Below are 15562 nucleotides of genomic sequence, written 5' to 3'. Positions count from 1 at the left end.
TACTGCCCTAGATTCCTGAGCGACTCGGCGAGTCCTGAATTATCCAATCAACATTTATGTTTATCTAAGAAATGTTTAAGACTCTTGTTTGCCGGTGTTTGTCCTCCATGTGTCCTTGTGTGAACGGATGACGGAGAGCGTGTGCTGAGTGTGGGTGTACAGATGCAGGTGCGTTGCCGGCTGCCCTGGCCCTTCTGTAGGAAGGTTTGCTTTGCACAGTTTTGTAATTCAGCCTACACGGGATTCTTTGTTTTATTCCTTTCTCCTTCTGGCAAGCACCATTCAATTATGAGAACTTTACCAAGAAGGAGAGAGTGATCCAAGAGCACAAGCCTGGCCCTTCAGTTTGAAATACACTTATTTTCATTTCATTGTCTCCAAGAAAAGGGAAGCAGCAACCCAATTTTCAGACCGAGGGGGAGTTCCCCTTCTGTAATCCTTTGTCACAAGTACCTTCATTTGTTCTTTTAAACTGAATTCAAAAATTTAACTGAGGGGCACCCCGGTGGCTCAATTTTTGAGCATCTGCCTTTGGCTCAGGTGGTGATCCCGAGGTCCTGAGATTGAGCCCCGAGTCGGGCTCCCTGCTCAACGTGAAGCCTGCTTCTTCCTCTCCCACTCCCCCTGCTTGTGTTCCTTCTCTCACTCTCTCTCTGTCAGGTAAAAAAAAAAAAATAAAATCTTTAAAAAACAAAAATTCAACTGAATTTTTAAATTTTGATTAAAATTGTACTTCTCTGGATATGCCTTGGCTTCCTGTGAAGTAATCCATAGATACCAAGGCTTGAGAACAGATGGAAAATTGGAGATTTCCTTAAATGAATGAATCACAGTCACATGTGGGATGTCGTTCTTCAGCCACATCCAGGTTGAGGCAGCTTTTCAGGTGGATCAAGGCTGAGCTTTGAAGTCAGTACGTTAGCAGACTCACTAAAAATTATTCACCAAAAAGAAGGAAGTCAAATACAGACACTTTGTTTTTCTCCCCACTTCCGTTTGTCATAAATATCCTCTCATTGAAAACTTGTTTCAAAAATCTCTCCTGCTACATTCCGTGTGTGACAAAAACGTTTTCAGACCCTGGGCTGGTGAGGATGTCACACCAGAGGTTCACTGTCCTCTTAGTCGAGCCTCACCTGATTAGAGACAACTAAGCCGTCTCCGAGACCATGAACTATCAGCAGACGTGGGGTTTTCTCTCTCTACCTGTAGCTCCGATCTTGGTTTATCGTTTAATGAATATTTACTGAGCATTTATTTTGTAAGAGGCACTGTGTTAACTGTGTGTCCTCAGCAACCTCACAGTGCAATGAAGGGGTTGACGGGTTGAGCTAGAAGCCCTTTTGGATACTCCGTGTTGGGGCGTATGACACCGGCTGTTTCATACACATCTTCCTCGAATGGATGATACCGGCAGATAAAACACTGCCCGGCTCTGCTCATAAACCAAAGGCAAGAATGTGCTCATCTTCAGTGTTTGAGAGTGAGTATGGAATTCTCTGTGGTTTCAGTCGTATTTCTAACTTTCTAACTTATTAGAAATCCATTCAAAGATTACCATGAACAGAGGCTCTTTACACTTTCGGAATGCACAGAGGTCGGCGTGAGTGTCTATTAACTCCGCTAACTTCTATTAACACCCATTCTGAATAGTAAGTTAAGCTCTGGGGCCGGAGTTACTGTGATTTCTCCGAGTTCATTTTTTATTCTGGCTGCGCTATGTTAGATATTTGAAGTGAGACAGGTGATGGAATCACTTTTAATAAACTTTATCAGAAGGTTGAAAGCAAAAAAACCAAACCTTCCTCAGCTTTTCACACTAGTTTCTGTAAATGTGTTAGTTCAGAATTTAATGCTTGTACAGTTGACGGCAATTTAAAAAATATATATTATATATATATATACACATATATATATATGGGAAAACTTTAAAGATGCTTTTAATTTATTTAATGACTGTTGCTTTTCTATAATGGTAATTTTCATCCTTAGATGGTGAGAAGAAATTCTTTTTACTATAGTTATTACATGGAAAGTGAAATTTGGTTCTTTAGTCAAATCCACTGCTGGGACATGTCGCAGTGAGACTGTGCAAGACACGTCACTACTGATGGATAAGTTTTGCTGACTTTGTATCATTTTCCTCCAGTAATGGAGAGCTTTTCATTATACAATATGAAAATAAAAATTGCTTAATTGAATGCTTCCCCATTCTTCTCTACTATACTGTGCTGCGTTTGAAAAGAAGTTACAGAGGTTGGGCACAGAGTTGAACATTTTCACATGGTGTTCTGAGTGGGGCGTTGCCACCCACTATCAACAAAGTATGGTTACCTCGTGGAAAAAAAACTGAAACACACCCAGAAGGAGGAAACTTGTCTTCCGAACTGGAGAAACTCCACTTGAATTCTTTTGTGTTTGTTTGGTTTTAACCACAAAGTCCCCATTTCTTATTTGGAGATATTTTTCCCCCCTCTGGGAGCCTGACTCCCTGTTTTGACAATAACATGACCTCACCACATATTGTTAGAGTATTCTAGGTACATTTTAGACGATAAGCATTTAACTGTAGTTAATCTGATCATCGGGGTAGATTGCTTTATTTTTGTTTAAGCTCTTGTCTTCCCTTGAAGAAAAAGAATGACCTGATGTTAAGAAGTAAATCATAATTTCCTATTTTTGCACTCATTTAATCTATATCAGATTTATTCAGACTGTGAAGTTTAATTAAAATCTATAGCATTTTGGAATTTTTAGACACTTTAGAGATCATCTTGAACAACTTTCTTCACCTCTTTGGGTCTCAATTTACTCATCTATAAGATGAGGCGATGAATTTCCTGCCTCATAAGCTTGTTGTAATGTTTAATAAGACAATACATGCAGATGATTTCACCAAGTGCTTGAAACAGAATACTTGGTTATTGTCAGTTATTATTATTATCTTTATAATTATTATCTAATTCAGTCTTCCCATTTTCCAAATAAGGACTTGTAGACATGTTAGAGTTTACACCCACTGGAATGTCTACTGACTGTGCCCTCCACTAAAAACTCGCTCCCATCAACAAGGGATGGTTTCCTTGACATGACAAACATGGGCATCGGACAAACGCTGGACCAGGGCTGGTAAACCTGGGAGGAGATGCAGCAGCAACGCTGCCCGGGAGGGTTGTAATTCTCTTACATCAGGCAAGCAACGTCTAAATTGTTCAGTCTCAGAACTGCAGATAAGTTCTATGTCACTATTATCAAGTGACTATCGACCAGTTAAACTAAAACATACCGTAAGGTTTTATACATTCAGATCTGCAACACACAAGATTACGAATCCATGAAACTTTTCTTCATGGTCTTTGATCACAACTGGATGTTCTCAGACCTTGAGTTTTTAAATTCAATTTTTTTTTGTTCTAGTATTTGTCTTTTTCATTTGCATTTGCTGTAATCCTGGAGTCCAGCCCTGGCCTTGTTAAGCTCTGGGCTTGTGCACTTTGCTATGTTCCTTCACCTACTTTCTCTTAGGGCATCTTACAGCATAAGGGACCTAGTCAGTGGTATTGTAACAGCCTTGTATGGGGGCAGAGGGTGGCTGCAGTGGTGGTGAGCACAGCCTCACGTGTAGACTTCTCGAATGGCTGCAGTGTACACTTGAAGGTAACGTAACGTTGTGTGTCAACCACACTCAAATTAAAAGAACATAAAAAATAGATTTGTAAAGAGAGTACAGCGTGGAGTTAGGAGCTCAGGCTTGGAGTCAGACTGTCGCATCAGAATCTCGACTCTGTCACTAACCACATGACTTGTGCAAGTTGCAAAACCTGTGTCCACTTCCATGACCTCATGTGTTAAGTAAGAATGAAACATAGACCCTCTTGCAGAGCTGGAAGGATTACTTGAGTTGTTGCCTATGAAGCTTTACAGCTTCAATGTTCTAGAAAATATTATAGATATATTATATTATAGCTTTTTGATGTATTAGATGTATTTTATGTGTTTCTGTGAATGAGTCCTTTGACCTGAGAAGTAGGATTTCAGGTATTATTCCCAGTTTATTCACCAAGGAGAATAATTGCCTCCGCCGAGGTAGGAGCCGTGTTGGTGGCAGAGCTGGGGGTCACAGAGTAGTGGACTTGCTCTGATCGTCCCGTTCTCCACTTTGCTTCCCATGCCTCTTCCCAGAGAAAGCTGTCAAGTAAATATTCTCTCAGAGTTCAGAGAAATATGGAGGAAATGGACCAAGGCCTCAGACAGGGAGCAAAAAATAAGCTTCAGTCTTTAGTAAGGGCAACATTTGTTTAATGTTTGGGTCTGAGCCTGTTTGCCTGAATTGGATTTCCTGCCTCATTGTAGGTCAACCCCAGCGGGTATGGAGACTGTCCGTGGAGCTAAGGTCCCGAAAGATGGAAAAGGTGTGCTTTGTGTAGATGATCCTAAAAAGGAAAAAGTCAAAGAGGGGCTGAACTTCCGGTTGCCATTTTCCCCCATGATCAGTCAGACAAGTTGACCCCTTAAAAAGAAAGAGTGGAGACAGGAACTGAAAATATCACTTCACTACTCTCCTGGAAGAGAGCACACAGGACTCTTTTTCCCTGTATGGGAAACTGGAAGTCCAGTATTACGAGGAACCTCCTCTTCCAACTCCTGTAGTGCCGTCGCAATGGGAAGCTATGCCCTTCCGCATATCCCATTAAGCATGAAGAACCCGAAAGAACAAGTTTATGATGTTTGCGTGTAATCTTCAGTCTTCACCTCTCCCCACTGAGGAATATGGGCCCATGGGTAGACGGCCAATTCTCAGACTTTCACGATTTGGATCAACCACTGCCTTCCCATGAGGAAGAGCCAGGAGAGGAGAGAGAAGTAGGACGTGTCTTCTACCACAGTGTCCTTTTATCCAGCAGGGGTAAAATTGAACCCCATTTATGGAAAGGTGAGGAATGGGTAAAACTGACCCCCCAAGATAAACTATGTTATGAACTGTCTCCTATCACCTTTTTAACTTATACTGAACATTTATTACGAATCTAAAAGGAGCAAATGTGGTATACGGTAATCATTTCAGTTAGTGATTGGGATGTGGTTTTGTAGGAATTCCTCGGTCCTGTTTATTATTCCTATTTTCTCCAGGACAATCAAAAGACATGGAAAAAATAATCCAACTTTGGTTGCCTTGAGTCGAAGGCCAGAGTGGTCTGGGTGTTGGAGCTGCAGCCTGCAGGAGAGTGAGGTCTACCTGCGAGACAGTTGGGAGCTGCTCCCATTAACGAGGTTAGAGCCTGAACCACACTCTTCCTCGTGCCCTTAATGTTGTCCATTTTAGTTTGCAACAACTTGGCTTTCATTTTGTCCTCATCTCCTTCTGGGACACCAAACTGCTGCTCTGAGGGCAATGAGAAATCCAGTCCTAGAAGAAGTTAAAATCAGAGAGTGGCAGGTGTTTTCCTCCCCCACAGTGCCTTCATCTCAGCCCCGTATGCCATATCTCACACACACTCACACTCGCACACATGCGCTGGCTCTACAGCGGTGTCACTGAAGCAGAGAGTGAGGTACGGTTATGTTCCAACCCCTGAGCTCAAATTATCAGCCAACTACATTTTTGAACTCGAAGCATGGGCAAACTGCCATCGAGTTACAGTGAACCACCCCCCCATGAGGGCTCAGGCCAGATGTGAACGCAGCAGTCCAGAGGTGAGGCGATTATGTGCAAGAACCATGTGACAGAGCTTTTCCCAAAATGGACTGACTTAAGAGAAACATTCTGGTGTTTTCAGGACTTCAGTCCTGCTTTCTGGAGATGTTCCATCACTATAAACACGAGTATACATACACACGAGCAGACTTGAAGCTGGGTCCAACATATGTCGTTTCATTAAATAATCTTGTTAGAGATGGGAGAAATCAATGACACAATCTAAAAGTTCTGCCAGTTGAAACAGTCAGACAAATGCTGCGTGGAATCTGGAGCCCATATTCCGGTGTCAATAACATGGATTAGAAAGCCCAGAGCTGTTAGTAAGGTTTGGATGATTTTATAATGCAGGAATAGATGGCCAGCTTGGCAAGCTTCGAGTGGTAACAGAGCCCTTTGGAGCTGTGCTTTCTACTACCTTTAATTTGAAGCTCACTTTGTACTACTTCCATGGAGAGCAGCATGTTGCAAAGAGAAATTTCGGCTGTGATAGGTTGGGCCGAGAGCATTCTGAAGTTGTATTTGCCTGTAATGTCCTTAGGAGTTCCCATTTCCCCTAGCAGAACATTCTAGAAGTTATATTAAAATTTTACTCCACTCTCTCCAGTTATGAAACGGAGATCTAGAGTTCATCATCAAGATGAGATATTTCTGTCTTGTAGCAGGCAGACTCTCTAGTGCCTTCTGCTTTGAATCACCCGTGAGACACATAAGAAAATGACTCAATGCTTTGAGAACAAGGAAGAAAGCACAGAAACATGAGTATTTTGAGCTCAACGAAAATGTCATATTTTAAAGTCAAAAATCTTAATGAAACTTAGACTTCATGATTATTCTTCCTCAAGTCTCTAATAGCTTTCTGGAATAAAGTTTGAATTTGTGAGACGGACAAACAGCATCTATCATGGTTATCCGGCACACGTAGGTACGGACAACATACTTGAGCTAGAGCCCAAAGAAGAATGAAATGACAGAATCTACACATTGAAGATTTACTAACTGAAGGGGTCTTCTCTTAAGTTTATTGATTTTATGGAAATGCCAGAGCCAATTCCTGGATATTTATAACTGATGAGAGATAGTTTTCTTGACTGTAAAGCCACTTACTCAAAAAAGGACAGACAAAAGAGGAAAGGGAAGAGAATGAAGAGAAGAAAGTAGAAGAGAAAAAAAGAGAAGAAAAGAGAAGAGGAGAGAGGAGGGGAGAGGAGGGATTTTTCGAGTCCCTGGGCATCTGAAGACGGTTACCACGACCACGGATGGAGACACAAGGCCCTGGACAGTAATTTATTCATTCATCGACATAAACCGGGGGCGAAAGGTGGAAGGACCCTAAATAAGAGATTCTTCAGGTTCTGGGATGACAGGCAGCCTGAGTTTCAGTTCTGGCCAAGGTTTTAAGGGTCTCGTATCTGACACCACTGAACCATCCAGAACAATGCCCTCAGCATCGAAAGAGTTAGGAGAGCTCGAGTCTAAAGCTGTATGAATACTGTAGCCATTAACCAGATGTTTAACTTTATTTAACTTCAAATTGATTAAAATTGGATAAAGATAAAAATTATTTTCCTCATTCCAAAAGACCACATTTCAAATGCTTAATAGCCACACGTGGCTAGTGGCTCTCTGACTGGACAGCACAGACGTAGGACATTGCCGTCATTACGGAAGCTTCCGGACAGTGCTGATCAAAGGAATAACCATGAGTAATTTCACCTGGGCCCTTCAGGAAAACATGGTCTATTTTAGGCCCTCGTCCGAACAAGCACATTACTACATAGGGAGGTTCTTGTCCGAGAGTCAAGCCGCTGAAAACTGACAGAAGATGTGAGTGCCCTCACAGCTAGTTAAAGTTGAAAACTGTTATAAAATGTAATTTAATCCATACTTATTTAAGACTATATGTTAATCACTGTCTGACCTAAAAGCTGCCTCAGGACATTTGTCCCGGCACAAGATCCAGTTTTTGCTTCCCGGCTCTTTAAAATACAGGTGTTAAGTACCGTTCAGGCCCAGCTGGGCAACTCCTGCCCCGACCTTGGGTTCCAAGTGGCTGAACGCCCCCAGGGGCCTCCCATGGACTCAGAACAACTGCCTGTGATAACGTCACACCTGCCCAAGGTTGTTCCGCATTCAGTAAGTCCACGTTCCCATGTCGCTGCCCTTTTGTCCTTTCTGAGCATTCGGGACATGTCTACATGGTAGACGATGATGACAGGTAGATAAGTGAATGAAGTTAAATACCAGTAAAGTATTTTATCCTGTCTCTCATCAACAGTTACTTCAATCCCTTCTTGATAACAACTCCGTTCAATAAGGTTTCTATAAGCAAATGATTTGGCAAATAAAAGGTATCAATTAAAACACGGAAATGTTAACAGAAAAAAATCACAGTATTATTAAAGTTATATTATTTATTTGTATCTTATAAAAAGTTGTAGAGTTCTCCAAGTATACCATCAGACCTCCCTCCTTTGAGATAGACTGCGATCAAAATAAGTCATAAACAGTTAAAAATAATTATCTCAGAAAGGCAGCCATTTTCAAGGCTAAGATAGAAAGTTGTGGGGATAAACTAGACAAACGCACTCGGTTTCAAACTCTCTTACTGCCTCTCCATGTAATACTGGGTGTTTGCGCAGAGAAGCCTTCATTTTGGGGGGGACACTTCAGTCTCTATAATCCAGAGAACACACTTGCTTTCTGTTTTCTGGAAGAGTTACGCTCCTCTAAGACCCTTTTCAAAAAGTGTTTTTTAACTTTCCAGCGTACAAGAGTTTGTGTCAACTGACTGGATGTGTTAATGTTTCTAGCCTTGGACGGGATTCTATCTGTGAAACACCTCTTAGTTATGTTTTCAGAAAGTGTGTGTGTCGCTCTAGGGTTTTTTCCCTCAGTATCCTAAGGAGATGAATGGAAAAGCAAAATGAGTACTGAACTGTCATCTTGCTTACAAGTCAGTTTTGAGGAAAAAATTCATATCTGAAGCAGGATGTTTTAAAATGGAAACTGCGAGCAATGCTGAGTAATCAAGATGATAACATCATACCGTGTGGAGCTATAGAGTGTCCCCAGGTCTGACTGAGACGTTAGTGAGTGAGCGTCTGAGCCAGCAAGAGACCCTAAAGACCAGAGAGTCGAGAGTCCTGAGACAAAGATTCTTTGTCTCCGACCCTGAATGCAGAAGGAGCTCCCTCTACTCTTCTAGCTCCAGCTCACGCGGGCTGTGTAGACAGAGACGCTCGTGCGTTCACGCACCCACACACATACACACGCATTTACAGAGAGGCTTTCTCCGGGTTCTCCCCCACCGAACAAATCCCATGAAACTCCTTCCCGTCCCTGTGACGCACCTGCATTTTGGTTTTCTGGCTGGGAAAGAGAGAGTGGAAACTTTTGGAAGCTCTCAAGCTCCTCTTCAATCAGCCAGGAACATGAGTCACATGCGGCCCTCCGTGTCCGTGGGAGCTCCCGGGTAACGTGCTGAGTAAAGGCGAGCCGCAGTAACGCGTGGAACCTGCCCACCGCTTCGTAGCTCGTTCCAACGCTGTGGATCCTGTGCAAATGCTTTGTGATGCTGTAGAACGTTCAGTATTTATTGGTTTCTGTGCATTGTATCTCTTCCCTTCATCCTCAAGTCCCAGTAATCCAAGCCTAATAAACCTTCCTGGCTTGCTAATTGTGAAGAAGAGTGTTAATATTTTTTTATAAACAAAAAAAAGACACTTTTATTTTACATATGATAGACATGTAGATAATAGAAACAAATGCATCAAATTCTAAGACCTTGCGGTAAGCTTTGGTCGGAGTCCTGATACTGATAATCGTGTGCTTCACTTGTTACATGTTCATTTCCTTTCACAATGTCTGATTTACTCTTTTCCTTTAAAGAGTATTTGATAAGTGTACTTTTTTTTTTTTTTTTTTAGAGGTCGGGAGGAGGAGGTGGGGGAGGGGCAGAAGGAGACACTCTTAAGCAGGGCCCACGTCGGGTACACCCGTACGCAGGGCTTGATCGCGCAACGCTGAGATCACGACTTGAGCCAAAATCAAGAGCTGGACACTTAACTGACTGAGTCACCCACGTGCCCCTACCTTAGTCTTCTTCTTCTTTTTTTTTTTTAATTTTGATATGGGAAGTCTTTATTCTTTTAATTTAATTTAATTTACAGTTGATTGATTAACATGACAGTGGACGATGAGTTTCAGGGATGGAGGTGAGGGATTCACCAGTCGTCTATAACACCCAGCGCTCAGTACATCACTTACCCTCCTTAACGTCCCTCCCCCGGTTACCCCAAACTCCCACCCACCTCCCCTCCAGCAGCCCTCAGTTGGTTTCCTATGACTACGTGTCTCTTTTGGTTTCCCCTTTTCTAATTTCCTCTTGTTTTAGTTTTCCCTCCCTTCCTCTATGCTTCTCTGTTTTGTTTCTTAAATTCCACGTATGAGTGAATCTTATGATGACTGTCTTCGTCTGATTGACTTAGTTCCCTTACCAAATACCCTCTAGTTTGAACCTCTAAACTGTTTTCCAGAGTGGCCCCTCGCTTAGTCTTTGCAGGAAACTGAGACTTGGATGAACTAAGTTAATGTTCAAATTCTAACCATGACTAAAAAGTAGATTCCATGGGAACTCAGACTGATCTGAACCCAAAGCTATTAGCATTGCCACTACGACTTACAGACTTATTGTCTTAATAGTACTTATACCCAATACCTTTTGGTGACAGCTGGCATACCTGATGCCACACTGTGAGATTTTTTTTTCACATTGTGAGGTTAAAAATTCTCCCTTCTACAGATTTTGGAAAGATACGTGAACTTGTCACATTTATATGGCAAGTTACAATACTCCTTTCAGTTTTTATCTCTGGATCTTTATTTCATAACCACTTAATTATCGCAATCTCTTATGTTTCATCCCCCGAATATTTATTGAGATCTGGAAGGTCTGGGAATACACATGTGAACAAAACCACCCCGCTGCTTGCTCTCCAAGGGCTCACAGTCTTACGGACGCAAGAGATGATTCTGCAGGCAAAGCACAGTGACCCAAAAAGATGCTAAGAAAGCCAGGTAGGGTCCGAACCCCTCAGAGAGTCCCACTACCTCATCTGGAGAGCAGCAGCCAGCAACTCTCTTCTTGACCCAACAGGTAGTACGGATGATTGCTGCTGTCGCCGGCGGACCATCGGGGTGCAATTTTCCAACTGGTAGGAAGCTGGGCTTCCAGCCAGGAACCATCCGGATACTGCAGGAGCCATTTCCTGGCACCTGAGACTAATGGTTCCAGAGCATCTGGTCATAAGTTCAATAAACATTTATTGAGCACGTACAATATGCTAGGCACCATGGATGTAAAGTCACACAACACACCATGGGGACGCTGACATGCAAGTGAGTAACCGAAATGCCCCATAAGTGCACCACAGACTCGTGCTCAGGGCATCCTCAGAGTCTCCTGCCCCACCCCACAAGGCAGTCCTTCAGACTCAGCGCCGACGATCACGCACCAACCACCAGGAATGTTGCACAGTCTGAGAGAATCACATTAAGAACCAGAATGGCCACCTGTCCTACTTGGCCCAGGTCAGTCCCCAGATCCCATCTTGCTCTGGCGTAACTAAAGCATCCCCTCTTTCACTCTCAAAAATGATCCTGCTTGTTTGATAAATGATACAGTCAACCAACCGAGGTCTCATGAAGGTTGATATCTGCTTGGCTCTAGCACACAGGAAACGGTTTCCTGCTCTTTTCTGGAACCCTGACTAGGCGCGGAGCCTAGTGCTGGGTGCTAGGGTCCCCCACTCTTCCAGAGAGCCAGAGGCAAGGGCATTATCCTGCCCTACTGATGAGGACATGAAATTTTAGGGAGTTCAGTTACTTCCCAGGAGTCACAAAGATATTAAAGGGTAATACTGGGATTCAAACACGAGTGTTTCTCGCTTCTTGTAGCCACAGAAGGGTAAGTTTGACAACTACATTAAGGACCAGAGAAGAGTGATTCTCAGAGAAGCTGTGGAAAACAAAGTAGTTGATCGGGTGCGAGACACTCTGGACCTGGACCTTCACGGTAGAGACAGGAGGTCTACGGACGCCCCAGCCTGTGAAAGGCCCGATCCTCGTCCACCCCCACCCTCTCCTTGTCTAGGCTGAGCCCTCCACCACCATTTCTTCATCTCAGACGGCGGGATTCGGACCACAGCGCATGCACCGGCGCAGGGGTGGCTGACTGAGGAAGCTGGTGGGGGTGGGAATGTGTCCCCACCACACAAGCTCTCTGCTGGGCTGCCTCCCTCCGAGACAGACTTTGTGTCTTTGCAAGTTTCCTTTTCCCTCCTTCCGTATGGAGACCTAATCTAACGCCTCCGGGATATGAGAAGAGAGAACTCTTCACCAGTGAAATGGAACTTTCATGGTCTGTGAAAGATACATCTCTTTTGTTAGTCTCTTTATTCACCTCTGCAGTACTATAAACCGAAGCAGGAAATTATACTTTCACATTAGGAAACATTGTAGAAGGCACAGTTAGAGCGTTTCATGGAAATATGTCCCAGTTGCTTAGGCTTTAATTTCCTTCTTCCATAAAAATTGCTTAATTGGTTTATGTGATAATAAAACTAATCTATCATAATTGTGGGCAATAGAGACAACAGAGAAAGGTATAAAAATAAAGTGGAAATTGTAATCTCACCACTGAGAAATAACCATTAGTAACGTTTTAATGATATGTTCCTGGATATTTTTCCATGCTAATTCATGTACATATGCTATTTATTATTTCAAATAAAATTGTGGTATACTTTTCTAAGCTATGTTCTCTGTATATGTATGAATATCTGTAGAATGTTATGAATATTTTTATGGCATAAATGTAGATCTACCCAAATTTTCTTTGCATTGTAATAGTGTACTATGTGCCTATACCCCATTATTTTTATCATTCCCAAATAGCAAAATATTTGGATCGGTTGGTTGTTTCTTGCTGTGTTCTGTTTTTAGGGTTGTTTTTGTTTTTGTTTTTGCTATTCTATAAAATCCTACAATGATGATTATTACAAATATATTTCTGTATAATTGTCCACTCAGTTGTTTCTTTTAGATTCACTCTTAACAATGACATCTTTTCTTTGTTGACTCACGTCACCAGACTTAGATACATCACATTCCCATCTTCAGTGCACAAAAGCCTGTAGTCTGCACAGTGCATTCAATATTAGAGCTTTCGACCCTTTTAAACTTTGCTGCTCTAACAAGAAATTTTATTGTTATTAATAATTAACTTGAGTTAATTGAATAATCAGGAATTCACACTAATTTAATTACTTAAGAGTTAGACTGATCTATCTTTTTTTTTTTTTTTAAAGATTTTATTTTTATTTATTTGACAGACAAAGATCACAAGTAGGCAGAGAGGCAGGCAGAGGAGAGAGGAGGAAGCAGGCTCCCTGGCTGAGCAGAGAGCCCGATGCGGGGCTCGATCCCAGGACCCCGGGATCATGACCTGAGCCGAAAGCAGAGGCTTTAACCCACTGAGCCACCCAGGCGCCCCAAAGAGTCAGGCAGAGAGAGGGGAAAGCAGACCCCCGCTGAGCAGAGAGCCTGATGCGGGGCTTGATCCCAGGACTCTGGAATCATGACCTGAGCCAAAGGCAGAGGCTTTAACACACTGAGCCACCCAGGTGCCCCTAGACTGATCTATCTAACTGCTGGTGAGCTTAATATAGTTTACATGGATTTTTAAACATGTGTAGTTCTTTTTTTGAGAGTGTTCTGTTCATATCTTTTGCTCATTTAGTCACTAAAAAAGAGTTTTTATTATTGTTGCTGTTATTATTACTATTAATTTCCATATACGTGAATTCTTAGTATGTGAACAATATAACAATATAACAATAACATAATATATATAATAATATAACAATATAACATAATATAACAACATTGATCTGTTGTTCATGTCCTAAGTGTTTTCCCTGGGTGGTCTTCTGTCTTTTTGTGATTATAAAATTTAAAATTGGCTTTTGCAAGTGCGTACGTACAGATGTACTTGTGTGTGTCTCTCTTTGTATGCATGCACACACAAGGAACAGGTGTGGACGTGGATGTAGCCACGGACGGGCGCAGACATTCCACGTTCCCTGTCACCGCTCACTGCTGTGACCTCCAGCGGTTACCTGACCCTCACGCTTCCACACGGAACGTTCCCTGGTCTTCTGGTGTGGAACTCTGCCCCTTCTGTGATGGCTTTTTGGTGCCCACAGTAAACTTCTCTCTATTGTCTTCAGCTGGAAGCTCCCTGAGCTCCACACGGCGTCCAGTGACGGGGAGTGAATAGGGCAGTGGAGGAAGCTTCGTGTCTCACCTCCTCTCAGGCACAAGGACATTGTCCCACCGACGTTCAGCCTCAGGGATCTGCCCCAAGTCCCGGCACAGAGCCCTTGTCCCAGAGCCCACCACTCCTCTTTCCAGCATCTTCCCTTGGGCCCCGAAGCAACGAGAGGCCCCTCCCAGAGCCACGGGACTGCGGCCTCCACGGCTCCCCCCACCGGGGTCCCAGCTGTGGCAGGAGGGAGGGACCCGATGGGCCCTCTCCGCTCTCAACAGCACCATCCCCGCTTGGGAGTCCCTGGAGGCAGCTGAGCCCCAGTTTGTCGTTGCGGCCACTAGATGGAGTCCGGCCATTAGCCTGAAGGGATAAGATGCTGACGCGTCCCCCACCTCCAGGTGGACCCAGTGGCCCTGGGGTAACCAGAATGCGACCCTGCCACTGCGCAGAACGGTCTCCGGTGGCCCTTGCTTCCCTCGGGGACAATTCTAGGTAAAGCTGGAGATTAAAGGGCTTTGTCTGTCTCCGGGTCGTGAGCGAATGATCCACTCGTGAAGCTCCTCGGGAAGAGTGGAAATCGCACGTCCGGTGTTCCCGGACCCCGTTCCCTGGACCCCTCCGGTCCCCTCTCTCCTTAACCTCTGCTTCCTGCAAAGACACGAGTGTTCCCTGCATCTCTGTCCTCAGCCAGAAATGTCTGCCCCGAAGTCTTCCGAGCTCTTAGATTCACCTGGTGAGGAAAGGTTGCTGCGCTGAAGTAGGAAAAATATCAAGAAATAGGTTGACCTCTTAATTTTGTCTAAAGGATGAAACGCCAGACGGACCCAGAGCAGAATTCCTCGTGGTCGCGTGTGCTCCGTCAGAACCTGGTCAGGAAATGATATTCGGGAATGCTCTTGTCACGTTCCTATTTCTCTGTTAGTTTTCACAGAGAAAACGGCACACTTTGCAATTGCCATCCTATTCTGTGCTTTATTTCCTAAATTCCCAGTTTTTAGCGGTCACCTGCATGTCCCTGACCCATCAAATACAAACTACAAATGAGACACGGGTGCAGATAAGACAAACAGAACAAGGCCCGGCAGTTACAACCCGAGCACTCTCGCTTTTGAAAATCCAAGACCATGTGCTTCCCCCGGACAGAAATGAACGGCCCCAGCTGCCCCAGGAGGCTTACAGCAGTCAAGTCAACCTCACCCTCATTTAGGAATAGAGAATATATCACTTTACAGACTTACACTAATAAGTCTAACTATTCCCCCTCTAAACGGCTCCCGTCCGGAGTGATTATGACGGAGATCCCCGCATCAACCTTTGTATTATTAAGCTTGAGAATGATGGAGACATTTAAAAGGCAAACTTGAGAAAATAATCAATTATTTAACTGGCCAGTAGTGGAGCGCCGTATGTGTGAACTCCAAGACAGAGGAAGCTTTCAGGTTAAAACAAAAGACCCCTCGTATATCCTCAATGCTTTAAAAAAACATATGTTATCACTTATTCCTGTAGGTGTGCTTTTCAGGTATACAGTTCAG

At 43.5% G+C, this 15562-nt stretch overlaps 1 long non-coding RNA gene across 1 annotated transcript; it reads left to right on the top strand.

The window, feature by feature from the left end:
• The first annotated feature begins 1795 nt into the window (after positions 1–1795).
• LOC131819684 (uncharacterized) lies at positions 1796–12509 on the top strand. The gene is made up of 2 exons (XR_009349300.1): positions 1796–5271; positions 10639–12509. It is a non-coding gene; the product is annotated as an uncharacterized LOC131819684 (long non-coding RNA).
• The last annotated feature ends 3053 nt before the right edge of the window (positions 12510–15562 follow it).

The sequence above is a fragment of the Mustela lutreola genome, chromosome 1 (genome assembly GCF_030435805.1).
Source record: "Mustela lutreola isolate mMusLut2 chromosome 1, mMusLut2.pri, whole genome shotgun sequence".
Lineage (NCBI taxonomy): Eukaryota > Metazoa > Chordata > Mammalia > Carnivora > Mustelidae > Mustela > Mustela lutreola.
This window is presented reverse-complemented; position numbering and strand designations above follow the sequence as displayed.